Raw genomic sequence first — 15,365 nt, forward strand, 5'->3', positions numbered from 1 at the left:
GACACTGTTATATATATATATAAAGCAATATGGACACAAACACCTGTGTAATGATGGCTCTTAGTCTCGGTAGATAACCAATGGCTTTCTGATTGGCCATGATATTGCCCAGTTGAAAGGAACCCTCTTTGGCAGGAACTTGGAATTGGGCCAGATTTATATGGAGAATAATCATGGCCTCCAAAAGGAAGCTACCACTAGACTAGCCAAAAGAGAGTCTATACCCACCTAAATGTTTTCATTAACGACGCTTATCTCATCAAATCTATTCTGACCTCAGTCTCCTTTGGAGAATCTGGCTTTTTTTTCAAGAGTCAATTAATTATTAAACTTTTTGTTGTGTTGGGTTTTAGTCCTATTTGATTTTAGGGATTATTTTTCCTATGGGGCAGGAAGATACAGTTTTTGAACATAAAGGCTGAGGATCCAGTTGCACTGAATAAAATACCAGCCTTTGCAATTGGGGGGCCTTTACCTTCTCTGTGCCCATCTGTTCCAGAAACAGTAATTTGTGTTACATTTAGTTGTTATGACAAAAATGAGATCATCTCACTTATATTCTTGGAATAGTCTTTGTTATGGTAGATCTTTCAAATTATTATTTCTCTACCAAATGAATTAACCAAAAATGTGACTCAAGTTAGCTTTCCTGTGTCTATTGCAGCACATTGAGACATTGCTCCACAATGTATATGAAACAGAATAAGGAAAGGGAGACCATAGGAGGACAAGCAATACCATTGACACTCATTTCCAGCATCCATGATACTGGATGATAGCAGTATCCACCCAAAGCTCAACAACTGCAGATGCTGTCTGTTCCACTTTTTCTGGTGAATAAACCACAGATGTTTTTTCTGGATGGAATGGGACAAGACAGTATGTTGGTATCCTAAATAATTCTCATGGCATATTCACTCCCATTTGTAAAAGTGACACTCTCTCTCAAGCCCAGGCTTTGGTGACATTTTGCTACGAGAGCTTGACTTTCCTAATTTAAGTCAGCTGCTTCCAATGGTCTGATAACACACAAATATGCATATCTCTCTCTCTTCTTCTTCTTGTTTTCTCCCCACACTGGAAGCTCTATATCTTTGTAGACCATGAGTTTCCTTTCTTCTTTTAATTCTAGGAGGAATGAAATATGTCAATGGACTCTTGCTTTTTGTTGTAAAAGCCAAAATAACACACCTCTAAAAGAATACTTTTAAAAACAGCATAGTCAATCAGGGATTTACAGGTTTTCCCAGGAAGAACTCACCTGATATTCTGCCTAAACTTTCAGTTTCTCAGAAAGAGTTTAGTCTTTAAATTTCATCCACCAAAGTACAGATTATCTTAGTTGGACTCACATAATGACCTCATGATCCAGATTCCTAAAATGCATGACATCACACATATCTTTCCTTGGTTCAGGCTTTGAACCATCTTATGTGTAAAATATAGAAGCAATAAAATATAAGAAAATAAAAAGAATTTTAATTCATTTTTATTTTCCATAAACATCATTTCAGCAGTGCTAGAATTCATGTATCATTTCAATAAATGTGGAGGAAGTAACTACTATTCAAACCATGGTTATGCAATGTATTTTGTTGAGATTCTTACAACAATATGCAAGAATAAAGGTTTTGTTATTGAGGTGATGGGTCTGATTTTATCAATGTGCATATAAACTCAGACTTCTCTTCCTTCTGTTCAGTACCAAATTTTATAATGAGCTCTAACTTAATTTTATATGATACATTTGTTTTTAGTTAGAGAGGAAAAGGAGAATAAATTTATAAGGCATTACTCATGTCTGACATGATACCTAAGTTTCTTGTTTTACTAATCTGGTTAAAGTAACTTTGCAGTCAAATGCTCTACCCCTGAGCTATACCCCCAAAACCTGTGATATTCAATTTCTAATAACGAATCAGATGATGAAAAGAAGCAAAGATCAAAAGACTAGGAAAACTAATGAGACAAAGAAACAATAAATTATCCAAAAAGTCGCAAACCATGGTCAACTTTAGAAAGTTCCTTCTTATGACCTGAGATATATTTGTCTAGTGGTGTGTGTGCGTGTGTGTGTGTGTGTGTGTGTGTGTGTGTGAGAGAGAGAGAGAGAGAGAGAGAGAGAGAGAGAGAGAGAGAGAGAGAAAGAGAGAAAGAAAGATTCATTTTATCAGTTCTGTCTAATCAGCCAAACTAAACAGCTATAAAGGAAATTATTTGTAGAGCTCAGTGGTTAAAGATACTTGCTTTCCAATGGCTGATAACCTGCCTTTGATTCTCCAGTATGGTATAAAACTAAATGCACGAAGTGACACATTCATCTAGAGTTGAATTACAGTGGAAAGAGACCTGGCATGCCCATCTCCTTTTCCCTCTCTCTCTCTCTCTCTCTCTCTCTCTCTCTCTCTCTCTCTCCCTTTCTCTCACTCCTTGAACATAAATAAATACAATATTTTTAAAATGACAACTTTATAAAGATTATTTAAATAATTGCTTATAAATAGTTCTTGGAATTATATAGAATTATCAAATTTATTTTTTTTTACTACAGGCTGAAGATCTAGAGAAGAATTGCAGTTTGGTAAAATTATTGCCTGCTCAGTGCACGAGTGCATTGCTCTATCAAGGTGTTGCCTGATTGGATGAGGCTCACCTCAGAGTAAAATACACTTTTATTTAAATCCACTGTTTTCTTTCATTTTATGGTACTAGTGACTGAGTGCAAGCCAAGAGTTTAGCCACTGATGCACATCTCCAAATAGCTAAATGCACTATCTAAATGTTAAGATCATTTAGAAAATACTTTCTCAGATATTCACAATAATGGCAGGGCATTGTGACCCAGGCAACTTGAATATAAAAAAATGAATATCATATTACCATATTGGATCTTAAAATACTTCTAGGAATACTATGGGTATTTATTTTAGGTTACATTTAATATATTTTAATATATGCAAAGCAGAAGCAACACAATTTCAGTCATTATTTAGAAAATGACAGAGTAATTTTTGAAATATGCAGTGTGTATATGTGGAGGTGGGTGGGTAATATACCCTTAGTGATTTGTATGTAGATTTAGTTTGTCTGTATACAGCAATTAACATGAAACTAATAAGTAATATGGACTCGGCATATTATACAATTTTTAAAATTAATTTTATTAGCTGTAGACATAGTATGTAAACACCACATCTTGATACCATCCTTTCCCTCATCCCTGCCTGTTTTCCAAAGGAGCCCTCCTCATTGGAGATGCAGGGCATCCCCATGGGGATTGTGGGTCATGCATTCTGGGGGGCAGCATTCAGTTATGGGGGAGAGACAATATCTCTGTGCATATTGTCCCAACTGGTAGCTCTAATAATCTTTCTGCCCCCTCTTCCACAAAATTCACTGAGCTATGATAGGTGCATTTTAAGTCTACTTCAGTGATGGGTTCATTAGGGGCTTCTGGATCTCTGCTTTGGTAAGTGTTGAGTGTCCTCAGTGTCTATTTTCTTCATCCTTGTGCTGATTATCAGGTTCACCAAGAAAGCAGCACTCTTGCTCACTTCCCCAATTCCTCTGAGGTTTCAGCTGGGGCTGAGGGGGAGTACACTGTATCATTTATCTCCTCAGGTCCTGTTCCCATCTGAAAAAGAGACGCAGATTCTCCAATGGAGAGTGAAGTCAGCACAGGTTAAATGGGATAACCATTATTAATATAGAGAGAATTTAATGGGTGTAGATATAGACCAAGATTAGTGGGAGCTTGATATTGGAAAGCAAAATAATTATCTGAATATGATTCTGATTTGTTTTCCAGTTCCAAATATGGCTTCCTTTTCACTGAGTGGATCTGTTAGCTAATCCAAGAGCAGTTGTTTACCCACCATGGCTGTATGCCATAGTTGCCCTATGAGCATCATGTCAGGTTGTTTGCTTCTGAGTCCCTAAGATTTAGAGTAGCTTGGACAGATGTTGGCCGCTTTCGTGGGTAGCTCATGTAGCACCTTCCGGCATGAGATGAGCTAAGTGTCTGGGGACTTGCTCTCCTCCAAATTCCAGCCAGGTCACTCCATGTTCTGTGCTGACAGCATGTGGTGTCTTCAGCAGTAGGGTCTTGGCATTAACCTCTGGGGGGTTATCAAGTGCTCTGACTGAAGTCTGTCTAGTTTTGGGAGACCTCCTAGGTCTCTAGGATCAACAGCTCATTTTGGGTTTTAACCATGTTCTCTAACTGGGAGTTACAGGCCAGCACCAAGGGAAATGAAAAGAAGAAGAAAGAGAAAGAGGAGAAATCTAATGTTAGGCTTCATGTCACCCTCTCCAAAGCCCTTTGATTCACATGCTCCCCATAATGTCCTGTTGAGGGTTCAAACCTTTTAGTCTATCTTCCAGGATATAGAATTCTATGGCACCAGTTCCATTTGGGTTCAGTTTGTGTCTCCCTCCATCCTTCCCTTCCCCTCAAACACTCCCCTCACTATTGTCCAGGCCTCGAGATGACTATCAGGTATGTCAGCAACTCAACTTGATCCAAGTTAGGAACCGCAGAAGAGTGAGACCATATGGTGATTGTTTCTCTGTGGTTGTGTGAGTTCACTGAGTATGAACTGTTCCAATTTCCACCATTGTTCTGCGAACTTCATTGTGTTGTTTTTTCCCTACTGCTGAGTAAAATCCCATCGTGTAGATATACCACATCTTGGTTAGCCATTTGTCCAATGATGGGAACCTGTGTTGATTCTAGTTCCTACCTATTATGAATTGAGTATCTATAAACATGGTTGAGCAAATATTCTCAACTGAGTTATGGAGCTTTTACAGTAAATGCCCAGTAAGGGAATAACTGAGTCCATTGGTAATTCTATATTCATCCTTTGCAAATTTTAATTTGGGAAGATAACTGAACCCCACATGCCATGGATATGCATTCTCCTCTTTTCTAGCCAATAAAGTTGAACTGTATATGTGGAGGATTTCTCAAACTAAATATTTACCACCTATACATGTGTATTTTGTCTTTGTACATGTGTGTGCAATATGTGATGTGTGTGTGCATGCATGCATGTGTGTGTCTACATTTGCAGGTGCGCTTGTGCACACCCCTTATATATATGTGAAGAAGCCAGAGGAAGATACAAGTGGCCTCCTCCAGCTCTTTTCTGATTTATTCCCCTGAGGCACAAAGCCTTACTGCCCCCCCCCGCCCAGAATTATTCTCAAGTCCTCATGTTTGATGTGAGTGCTCTTACCCGCTGAGCCATTTTCCAGCTCCAAACTCTGATCCTTAAATAAACATTTTATATATGTCACTACATATGACATATTATCCCATAGCTGGAAAAACCCTCAAAGGTTCAAATCAACCTTGTAAGAGATATAGGTTTCTGGGAGAATTTAAGACAAAAAAGGGGATGCTAGAGATATGGCTCAGCAGTTAAAAGCACTTGTTTTCAAAGTCTTTTGTCACAGGTTTGATTCCCTACTATCAAATAAAGCCAAACACACAAAATGGAGCATGTATCTGGAATTCATTTATAGTGGCAAGAGACCCTGTAGTACCCATGTATGTTCATGCTCTCTCTCTCTCCCCGCCCCTCTCTCTCAAACACACACACACACACACACACACACACACAAATATTCTTTTTCATAGGGATCTAGTGAAATGAATCCCAACAATTTTCTCCTGCAAGCTTAATCTACTGAATCTGCTGATGCTCTATGGCCTTAGCTTATTTAGGCAAATACTCAGATGATTTTCATGGTTCTTTCATGTGTAGAATACTGTGTATGGATTTGAAGAAAGTTAGGACATCTAAGATTCTAGATACATTTGCCTCACTGTGTGCCCTGCTCTGGAATGTATGGACTTGACCTTAAACCTCTATTTAAAAAAAAATGTATAGCTAGTGTAATTTCTTTGTTCAACAATAGAATATCAATTCCTCAAAAAGTTTGAGTCACATGAACTTTAATGGTTAAAAAAATGTAAAGTTCCATTTTCAATCTTTCATGTGTTCTGGGGGAATCATGTCTTACATACATTGTTAGGAAGTATTCATTACTTATTATGTTGTCAACAGTAGATATCAAATTCTGTTCATCTGCCACCTACTTCTATATAATAGTGCATTGCATGTTAAGAAATTATCTATAAATAAGGCCATCCACCAACTATTTACAAATATTTTGCAAGCAACAGAATATGTTTATCTAATCACTTAAATTTCTCTGATAAAAAATAATTTCCAAAATGAAGAGGAATTTAATTCTATGAAGAAAATTTTGATAGCAAATAGTTGCTTCCTATTTCCCAATAAATTAATATTACCTCATTATTTTAATTAAAATCAATTGAGACAGCTTATTATCTTGAAGAGCTGGAAATACTAAAAATATTCAAATTAGAATGTCATATTAATTGCACACAAGTACTTCAAAAGAAAGAAAAACACAGCAAAATACACAACTCCTGCCCATCATCTAAATAAGACAAAATAATGAGTCATTGAAGGAGCAGTGTCTGCATGTTGTCTATATTTCCATCTAATTATACACCACTTCAAATGATTCACCAATCTATTGAGATGTCTTCTTTATTTTTCCAAACAGTAATTTAACTCAACAGATCTGACATACTGATAAATAAATTGCTTTTATTGGGTAAAGTTGTGTAGGTATGATAATATGTTTAGTTTTGAGGGCTGTGACAGGAAGAGTACTTAATTTTTATGTTGATAAAATGTGTAAGAGGCAGTACTAATGAAACTTTTATTTTAGCTGTACAATTGGAGTTAAAAATTTCCTCAGCACCTATCTTAGTATGCTGTCATATAGTTCCTCACCTCATATAATTTCCCACAATATATGCATTGAAAAAATATTACTTCCACATAAAAATAGTATCTTATAAATAGAAAAGGTAGGAGAGTTACAAGGATAATACAAAACTATGAATGAAAGTGATCAGTTGAATAAACTCATTCTCATTTTACTTGTTATCAACTCCTTTATAAGCTTTTCATGTTATGTGCACACAAGCTATTTTAGTCCAAGGTCAAGTCTTTGCTGGTGCAGTGCACAGGTTAACAGAGAAAAGCAAATTTTGCAAAACACTCAGACTGCTCAAATCTTTTCCTTCATTTTTTATAATTAATTTCCATATACAGCACACACTATTATTTTTAATGCATGTCTTACAAAATAATTTTGATCTATAAAAGCAGAATACATTGGCAATTGTGTATCCTTAAAAATGCTCTATATTAATTTTGGCTACTTTTATCTATCTTTATCTCACTCAGAGTCTAGATGATTCGATGAATTTTTTATATATTTTTGTAATAGCTAAAATTTTAGATGTATACACACACACACACACTAATCTGACAGATAATGATTTCTTCCATAGTGCAGTACTAAAAATGACCATGTAGTAATTTTATTTTGTGATGCTCTATTTTGTGCTCACGTGATTTTAAGAATGTTACATTGCACATCAGATTAAGACCTTTATTAGTTAAGACTTTTGCCTAAAGGGATAACCATTAGACTGGTATTGCTCACACCCCAAGAGAAAAGAATACCGCCCTGTCAAAAAGTAATAAAAGATTTCTGGGTATTTTCCTTTAATGACTTCCAATCTTTAAAAGTTTGCTTGTCAGTGGTTAATTGGTCTTTTCCTTTTCTTCATTCTTTTTTTCTTTACCTAGCAGTTTTAGTTATTTATAGAAAATCTTCATTAGTAGACCTTTACTTCAATACCTTTATAACCAGCATTCCTACATTTTCAAGGAGGGTCAAGATTTCCGAAAAATATGAGTATGAAAATAAAATGTGTTAAAATTCCAAAAATGGAACTAAGTACTATAGAATGTGCCTGAAGTTAGATCACAATGAATATATAAAGTTTCACTGTTTATGCAAGAGTTAACTGAGTCCCACTCTGCCCATATGTTTCACTATTGTTTTCACAGTTCTAGTGAAGCTTATAGCTTAAAAAAAGAAGATTCTATTCAACTAGAGAGCAAATAAGAAACAGAAAACCAAAGGACAATGAGATTTATAATACCAGAGAGGATAGTAAGATTTGGTCTGTTGAGCGTTTATAAAACATGTATCTCTTTGTTACAAATAAGACAATTTTTTTTAAAGACTTGCATATTTTGCAGACATTCACTGGATTTTTTTCTCTTGTCTTCTTCAGAGATGATAAAAGAGGTACAAGTGTCCACACACTGGTCAGTTGCTTTGACCCTTATGTAATTCTACAGAACTCTCTGTGTCTGTTTCTTCATAGACTAGTGCAAGGGCAATTTACAGCAAAACACTCAAATAGTAAGCTACTTATTTGAAGTATTCATAAAAGATACCACTAGTATAGCTTCCTATAAGAAAGTTGTCTCACTAGGAGATAATATTATAAAAAAGTATTATGTTATTGAGTAGTAATGTGGGATTTCTAACAGGCTTTTAAACTCTTCTTTAATTACAGGCAATTTGAAATGGGAGCTTTCAAGTTGCTGTAATTTGTTTATAATCACTCCACAGCTGGCCATGTGCATCTTTTGTATATCAGTACTGTTTCAATAGTAGCTCATGTCATTGGAGTTCTGTACTACATAAAATACAATAGTCCAACGTGTGAAGTTCTCTATTGAGACATATATGGAATAAATGCAAGCCATATAAAGTGTAAGAATAAGAAGCAGGCAGGTTGCTGAAGGATTTAGGCAATGCTAAAAGGGCATTGATGGTAGGACCTAATACTTTGGTCATACCTGTAGTCACTAAAATACCTCCCAGGTGCCATGCCCGAGACTATGTGTTTCAAGGTTTTCACTTACTTCGTTGACTACTTCTGTAAACTATAAGAGCTATGATGTAATTGCTCAGGCTATCATTGAGCTTGCTTTGATATTAAAGCAGACTTGAGTTTACCATTCTTCTGCCTCAGCCTCCTGAATAGCTAAGTTTACCACTCACTAGGCCTGGCTAACCTTTCACAGATGACATTGGATATTCCCGATTATACACATACTGATACAGGGAATTAAATCTAGAGACTCTCCCATGCAATTCAAACACTTTACCACTGAGTAATATTCCCAGCTCAGTTATTTCTGATCTTATAAGGTGAATTAATAATATATTCAGAGATTAAACAACTCTGATTAAACCATGTACCGAGACAATGTTGTTATAAAGATTTAAAACCAAGGCATGTCCAGTCCCCAAAACTCTCAAACACACATACATATATATATACATATGCATATATATATGTATATATACATATATTCTATATATTCATACATACATGCTCCATATATATGAGCAAATATACATATATATGTGTGTGTGTATACATATGTGCATATATAAGTATGGGGGGGTAATATACTTTAAGTTTTTGAAAGAACTCTGCTTTTCTTCTCATAGGACATAAGTGTTCAATGTCATTTCTCTCAACATAGTGGAATGAAAAGGTAACAAAACAAAAAAAAGTAATAGTTTCAATTAGAAGTGAATTTCAATTTAGTGATATAAATTCTAGATCTGGGGCTGGAGAGATGTCTTAGAGGTTAAGCCACTCACCTTCAAAGCCTAAAGACTCAGGTTTGTTTCAATTCCCTAGTACCCATGTAAGCCAGATTCACAAGGTGACACATGTATCTAGAATTTGTTTGCAGTGGCTGGAGGCCCTGGCGTACCCATTCTCTCTTGCTCTATCTAATTATTTCTCTTTCTTTCTCTCTCTCTCACAAATAAATAATAAATGTGTTAAAAAATTAAATTCTAGATATAATTACATATGCATTAATATTTACAATGTTATGTGTGCACATAATATACATAAATTATATATAATATATAACATACAACTTATATATGAAACAAATATGTAACATTTATGTATATAACATATAAATTTTCATGCATATATGTAATATATAACATTGAGGTATATGTGTGTGTGTTTTGTTGGTGACATATAATCAACTCAGTCATTTACCCTATTTATTTATTTTTATTTATTTATTTTATTTTATTTTATTTTTTTGGTTTTTCGAGGTAGGGTCTCATTCCAGCCCAGGCTGACCTGGAATTCACTATGGAGTCTCAGGGTGGCCTCGAACTCACAGTGCTCCTGCTACCTCTGCCTCCCGAGTGCTGGGATTAAAGGCGTTCACCACCACGCCCGACAGTACTCTATTTATTTTTGATCAAAATTAGTCAAAGTTCCTTTGAATCATTAGTTTTGAGGTTCTAGGAATGAGCTCCCATTATTTCTTTAGTTTCTGTGAATGCTACAAGAAGAGAGGTGTATATTTAAAAGAATAATTTTCTTAGATTGGTACAAACTACCAACAACTTGACCTTTTACAGTGATGAATAGAAAGAGTGAAATGATTTAATGAACAAAACATAAAAGGCATTTTGATTTTTTCCAAATTTGAATGAATGTTTTTTAAATTTTTTTGTTTATTTTTATTTATTTATTTGAAAGTGACAAAGAGAGAAAGAGGGAGGGAGGGAGAGAGAGAGAAAAAGGGAAGGAGGAAGAAAGAATGGGCGCACCAGGGCTTCCAGCCACTGCAAACAAATTCCAGATGTGTGTGCCCCCTTGTGCATCTGGTTAATGTGGGTCATAGGGAATCAAGCCTTGGACTGGGGTCCATAGGCTTCACAGGCAAGTGCCTTAACTGCTAATCCATCTCTCTATTATCTGCTTTTTCTCTTAAAATACAAATGTCTTGACCACTGTATTGATATTATCAGTTTTCCTTATGGGTTTAGAGAAAGAGACTCTTCTATAAAAGTCAGAAAGAATTGAAAACACAAATCAATAAATGGAGATTAGTTGATCTGTGTCCTGGTTCTCAGCTTCCAGATGTAGCACTTCTATGTATCACAATGTAAGGGACATATTTTACAAGTCCTACGAGGAGATCTTATAGCAAAACTAACTTTCTTAGACTGATAAAAATAAAGTTACTTTGAAGTTCCAAGTTCTTTATTCAGTTAATAATTTGAATTATGTTACAACTACAAATATGCCATAGTAATTTTGGATTCTTTTTCAGGGACTCTAAGAAATAATGAAATAATTCAGACAGGATCAAGGACAGAGAGAGAAGCACAAGCCAAAAAGCTAAAAGCCAACAGCCACATAGCCCACTTTAGGAACTCCAGCTAGGCACACTTTGCATATCTTTAGATTGAAATCTGAAACCCACCACCACACCTTAAGATCCACCCAGAGACACTGCCTCTAGCCAGGTGCTGCAGATGCAAACTACAAACAAATAAAAATCTGAATATATTTGGAGCCATCTATTCAAACCACCACATTCTGCCCCTGGCCCCCAATAGACTTATAACCATCACATATGGTAAATTGTACTCAGTTCAATTTCAAAGGTCCTCACAGTCTTGGCCAATTTAGGATATTAACACCTGTAAAATCAAACAAGTTAAACACTTCTAACATATAAAGGCACAGAATCACCATTTTCAACTGGTATAAGGCATAGCAAGGAGAGACTAAAACAATGCAAATTCAACCACCATCAAACCGGATGGCAAAGTTTGGAATCCACATTATAAGGAACACAGCAATGCCAAGAAAGGAGAGAATTTCTTCCTTAGAGGTAGGTGGGGAGAGAGAGTGGAGATACTGTTTTCAGTCTTGGTGGAGTTGTCGTGAGGTGGGGGTAAGGAGAAAGCAAAGATACCTCACTTGGTTAAAGAAAGTTGAACTCTTTGGGAAACTTGATATCCCTTAGATCTGAGAAAGTTAAGAAGTTTGTTAGTATATAGTTTATAGAGGATGTGCACAGCAAAAGATCATCTACCTATTGTATAAGTGTGCTGTGTAACAGATTCAGGGAAAAAAAGGTCAGTGGAGAGAGCTTGACCAAATAGGTGGGGACTATCTCTAAATCCCCAGGGAAGGACAGTCCAGGTGAGTTGAGAGGCAGTATGAGTATCGGGGTCCTCCCAAGTGAAAGCAAAGAGATTGTAGGAATTGGATTGCAGGGGTTGGAGAAGAAGGCATCTTTGAAGTCAAGAAGTGAAAAATGAGTAGTAGAGGAGGGGATGTGATAACAGAGAGTTTAGGTGTTGGGGACTACTGGATGAATGGGCATAATGGCCGCATTGACTAGGCACAAGTCATGGACTAAGTGGTAAGTCCCATCAGGTTTAATAACAGGCAGGATCAGAGTACTGCAGGGGGAATGAGTGGGGCAAAGAAATTCAGCTTGGAGAAGATGAGAAATAATAGGTATGAGACTTTGGCAATGTCTATGTGAGCCTGGGTATTGAGGGTGGTAGGGTAAGGATGTGGGATCTTTGAATCTGATGAAGGTAGGCATGTGTGGTGGTTTGATTCAGGCCCCCCCACCCCCCATAGACTTAGGTATTCTGAATGCTAAATTCCCAGCTGATGGAGATTTCAGAATTAACACCTTCAGGAGGCAGTGTGATTGTTGGGGGTGGGATTATGAATATTACAGCTAGTGTCCACTTGCCAGTGCTTGGCACACTCTCTTGTTGTTATGGTCCACTTTATGTTGGCTGGGGGGTGATGTCCACCCTTTGCTCATGGCATTGTTTCCCCTTCCATCATGGAGCTTCCCATAGAGCTTATAAGCCTCTTTTTTTCCCATAAGCTGATCTTGGTTAGGTGATTTCTACCAGCAATGCAAACCTGACTGAAACTGTAAAGTGATTTGAAGGAGTGGGATTGCTGACTGTGGCTTTGGCTTTTGGGGGCTAATTTTCAAGAGGAATGTAAAAGCATTTGAAACCTTGGCCTCAGAGATGACTTGCAGTGCTGTAAATACAGCTTCATGGACTATTCTGGTCAGAGTTGAAAGATCTGAATGCAGTAAGAGCTATGGACTGTGAGGATTGGCTTGTGAGGGTGAGAAAGAGCTTTACTTGGATTGGGCTAGTGGGAGTATATGTGAAAAGCTTACTGTTATGCTCATGTCCTAAGAAGTTGTACAGGGTTGCTTTGCATAGATATGAAATGGTGTTAGCAGAGGGATATGGCACCGAAAGAAAAATCTTTGGGTGAACTGCTGCCCATTCAGCTGTAATTAAGTGGATAACGACCCTAGATGTTTTTCAGTCTGGGATGAATCAGACATGGAAAAAGGTATGTGAATGTAAACTATTCATTCAGCACATGCAACCTAATTTAACAAGCAGAAGAAGGGGGCTGGAGAGATGGCTTAGCAGTTAAGCACTTACCTGTGAAGCCTAAGGACCCCAGTTCAGGCTCGATTCCCCAGGACCCACATTATTCAGATGCACAAGGGGGTGCATGCATATGGAGTTCATTACCAGTGGCTGGAATCCCTGGCATGCCCATTCTCTCTCTCTCTCTCCCTCTCTCTCTCTCTCTCTCTCTCTCTCTCTCTCTCTCTCTCTCCCTCTCTCTCTCTCTGTCTTTCTCTTCCTGTCACACTCAAATAAATAAATAAAAATGAACAATTTTTTTTGTTGTTTTTTAAAAGCAGAAGAAGGGAAGGAAGAGGGATGTGGGTAGGAGAGGCTGAGGGAGCAGGAGGAGCCAGAGGGGCTGTTGAGACCACATCATCTATGGTGTCTGGGTTGAAAGCAGAGGGTGAGGATGAGGATGGAGGAGGGGTTGAATTAGGGTGTATTTCTGAGACCTTGGCCAGAGGATCTGGTGAGAAGAGCAGGTAGAGCAGAGAGAAGGCCATGGATGCAGAGTTAAAAGTGCTTGCTTGGATATTAGAGGGTATTTCGGGCCACTTACTTGTACATTGGCAGAAGTTTTCTAAATCAGTGTGAATTTGGAAATCAGAAGTGTCATGTTCAGGCCATTTGGAACTATTGTCTAGCTTATATTGTGGTCAGGCAGAGTTGCAGATAAATATTAGACAATGAGGTTTGACGTTGTCCAAGAGTTGTTGAGGTTTTCAGTTCTTAAGGAGACTGGCTATGGGGATAGTAAAAATTGGTTTGGAGATTTTATTCCCCATGGAGGTGTGAGAGGATAATGAAAGGGCTAGTGAGAAGAGACAGAGAAGGAGCAAGACAAAGATGGGAGGAAGAAACCAGAGCTTAAGCTGGGTTTACATAGGATACCAATATGACCCCCTGGCCCATTAGGGTGAATGGAGCCTGTACCTCCCATGTGATCAGAGGCTCTACAGGCTGTAACTGTCGGCTTTTTAGCCTACTACTGGGCAAGGATAGCACTTGTGCTCCTGATGGCACAAGCTGCTGGCAGTGATAGAGGAGACCTCGGGAGTGAGAGGAAGGAACCAGGGCTAGCTGGATTTACACCAAACATCATTATGATCCCCTGGCCTGTTAGGGTGAATGGGGCCTGCACCACCCACATAGGCAGAGGCTGTACAGGTCGCAACTGTTGGCTCTTTAGCCTGTTAGTGGGCAAAGTGAATGATTGTACTTCTGATAGTGAAAGCGGCTGGCAGTGGAAGATGAGAGCTCAGGATGGAGAGGGAGAGGAGGGAGGGGGAGGAGTGTCCCAAGATGGTAACAGAACCAAAAGGTGCTTCTTAGGGTATGGTAGACCAGATAGTAAGAGACCCAAGTTGTTGAGAGACCTGGGGTTACATCCTAAAAGCAACCAAGGGGTATAGCCTGGCATGCCAGAATGGATTCCATAAGGACGGCTGAAACCTGAGAGCAGGCCAACCCAAGAGGGACACTTATTGAGAAAGAGGGAGGAGATAGAGAAGGGGAAAACAGCGAGGCTGCATTGTGGTGGATGTGAAAGACGGTACCAGGCAGAGATGGTACAAAGCCTTCAGAGGGTAAAATGGCAGCTCAGTGGTCTGGTCAGGGCAAAGGAGGTCTTCAAGTCATGAGCACCAGATGTAAGGATTGGGAATGACCAAGACCACAGAGACCACTCTGAGGCAAAGGTGGAAGCTTTTATTCAGGAAAAGCACAAGCTGTCAGGACTGACTCTTAAGAACAGAGCACAATCAACTTTGAGATTACCAATAGAGCTCTTCAGTTGGGGGAATGTGAGGAAGTTACAGCCTGTAGAGCCTCTGCTCACATGGGAGGTACAGGCTCCATTCACCCTAATGGGCCAGGGAGTCATATTGGTATCCTATGTAAACCCAGCTTAAGCTCTGGTTTCTTCCTCCCATCTTTGTCTTCCTTTCCTTTTTTCTTTACATTAGCCATTTCATATAGCTAGGGTGTGAGACCAGAACTGTGATCCTGTGGGAGATAAGGGGGTGGGAAACCTAGACCTGAGGCACTGTTATGCAAGGAAGGAATAATGGCTGGGTGGTTTCTTGAGGAATGAGGTTGACCCACTTCCTTGTGTCTGTCACCATCCAGCTGTCCTTGGT

General features: G+C 38.2%; 1 protein-coding gene across 3 annotated transcripts in view; it reads left to right on the forward strand.

Annotated features, from left to right (window-relative positions):
- The window catches only part of Cadm2 (cell adhesion molecule 2), a 1,093,192-nt gene that overhangs the window by 479,934 nt on the left and 597,893 nt on the right, over positions 1-15,365 (forward strand). The gene's annotated exons all lie outside the window — the stretch shown is intronic.

The sequence above is a fragment of the Jaculus jaculus genome, chromosome 4, assembly GCF_020740685.1.
Source record: "Jaculus jaculus isolate mJacJac1 chromosome 4, mJacJac1.mat.Y.cur, whole genome shotgun sequence".
Taxonomy (NCBI): Eukaryota; Metazoa; Chordata; class Mammalia; order Rodentia; family Dipodidae; genus Jaculus; species Jaculus jaculus.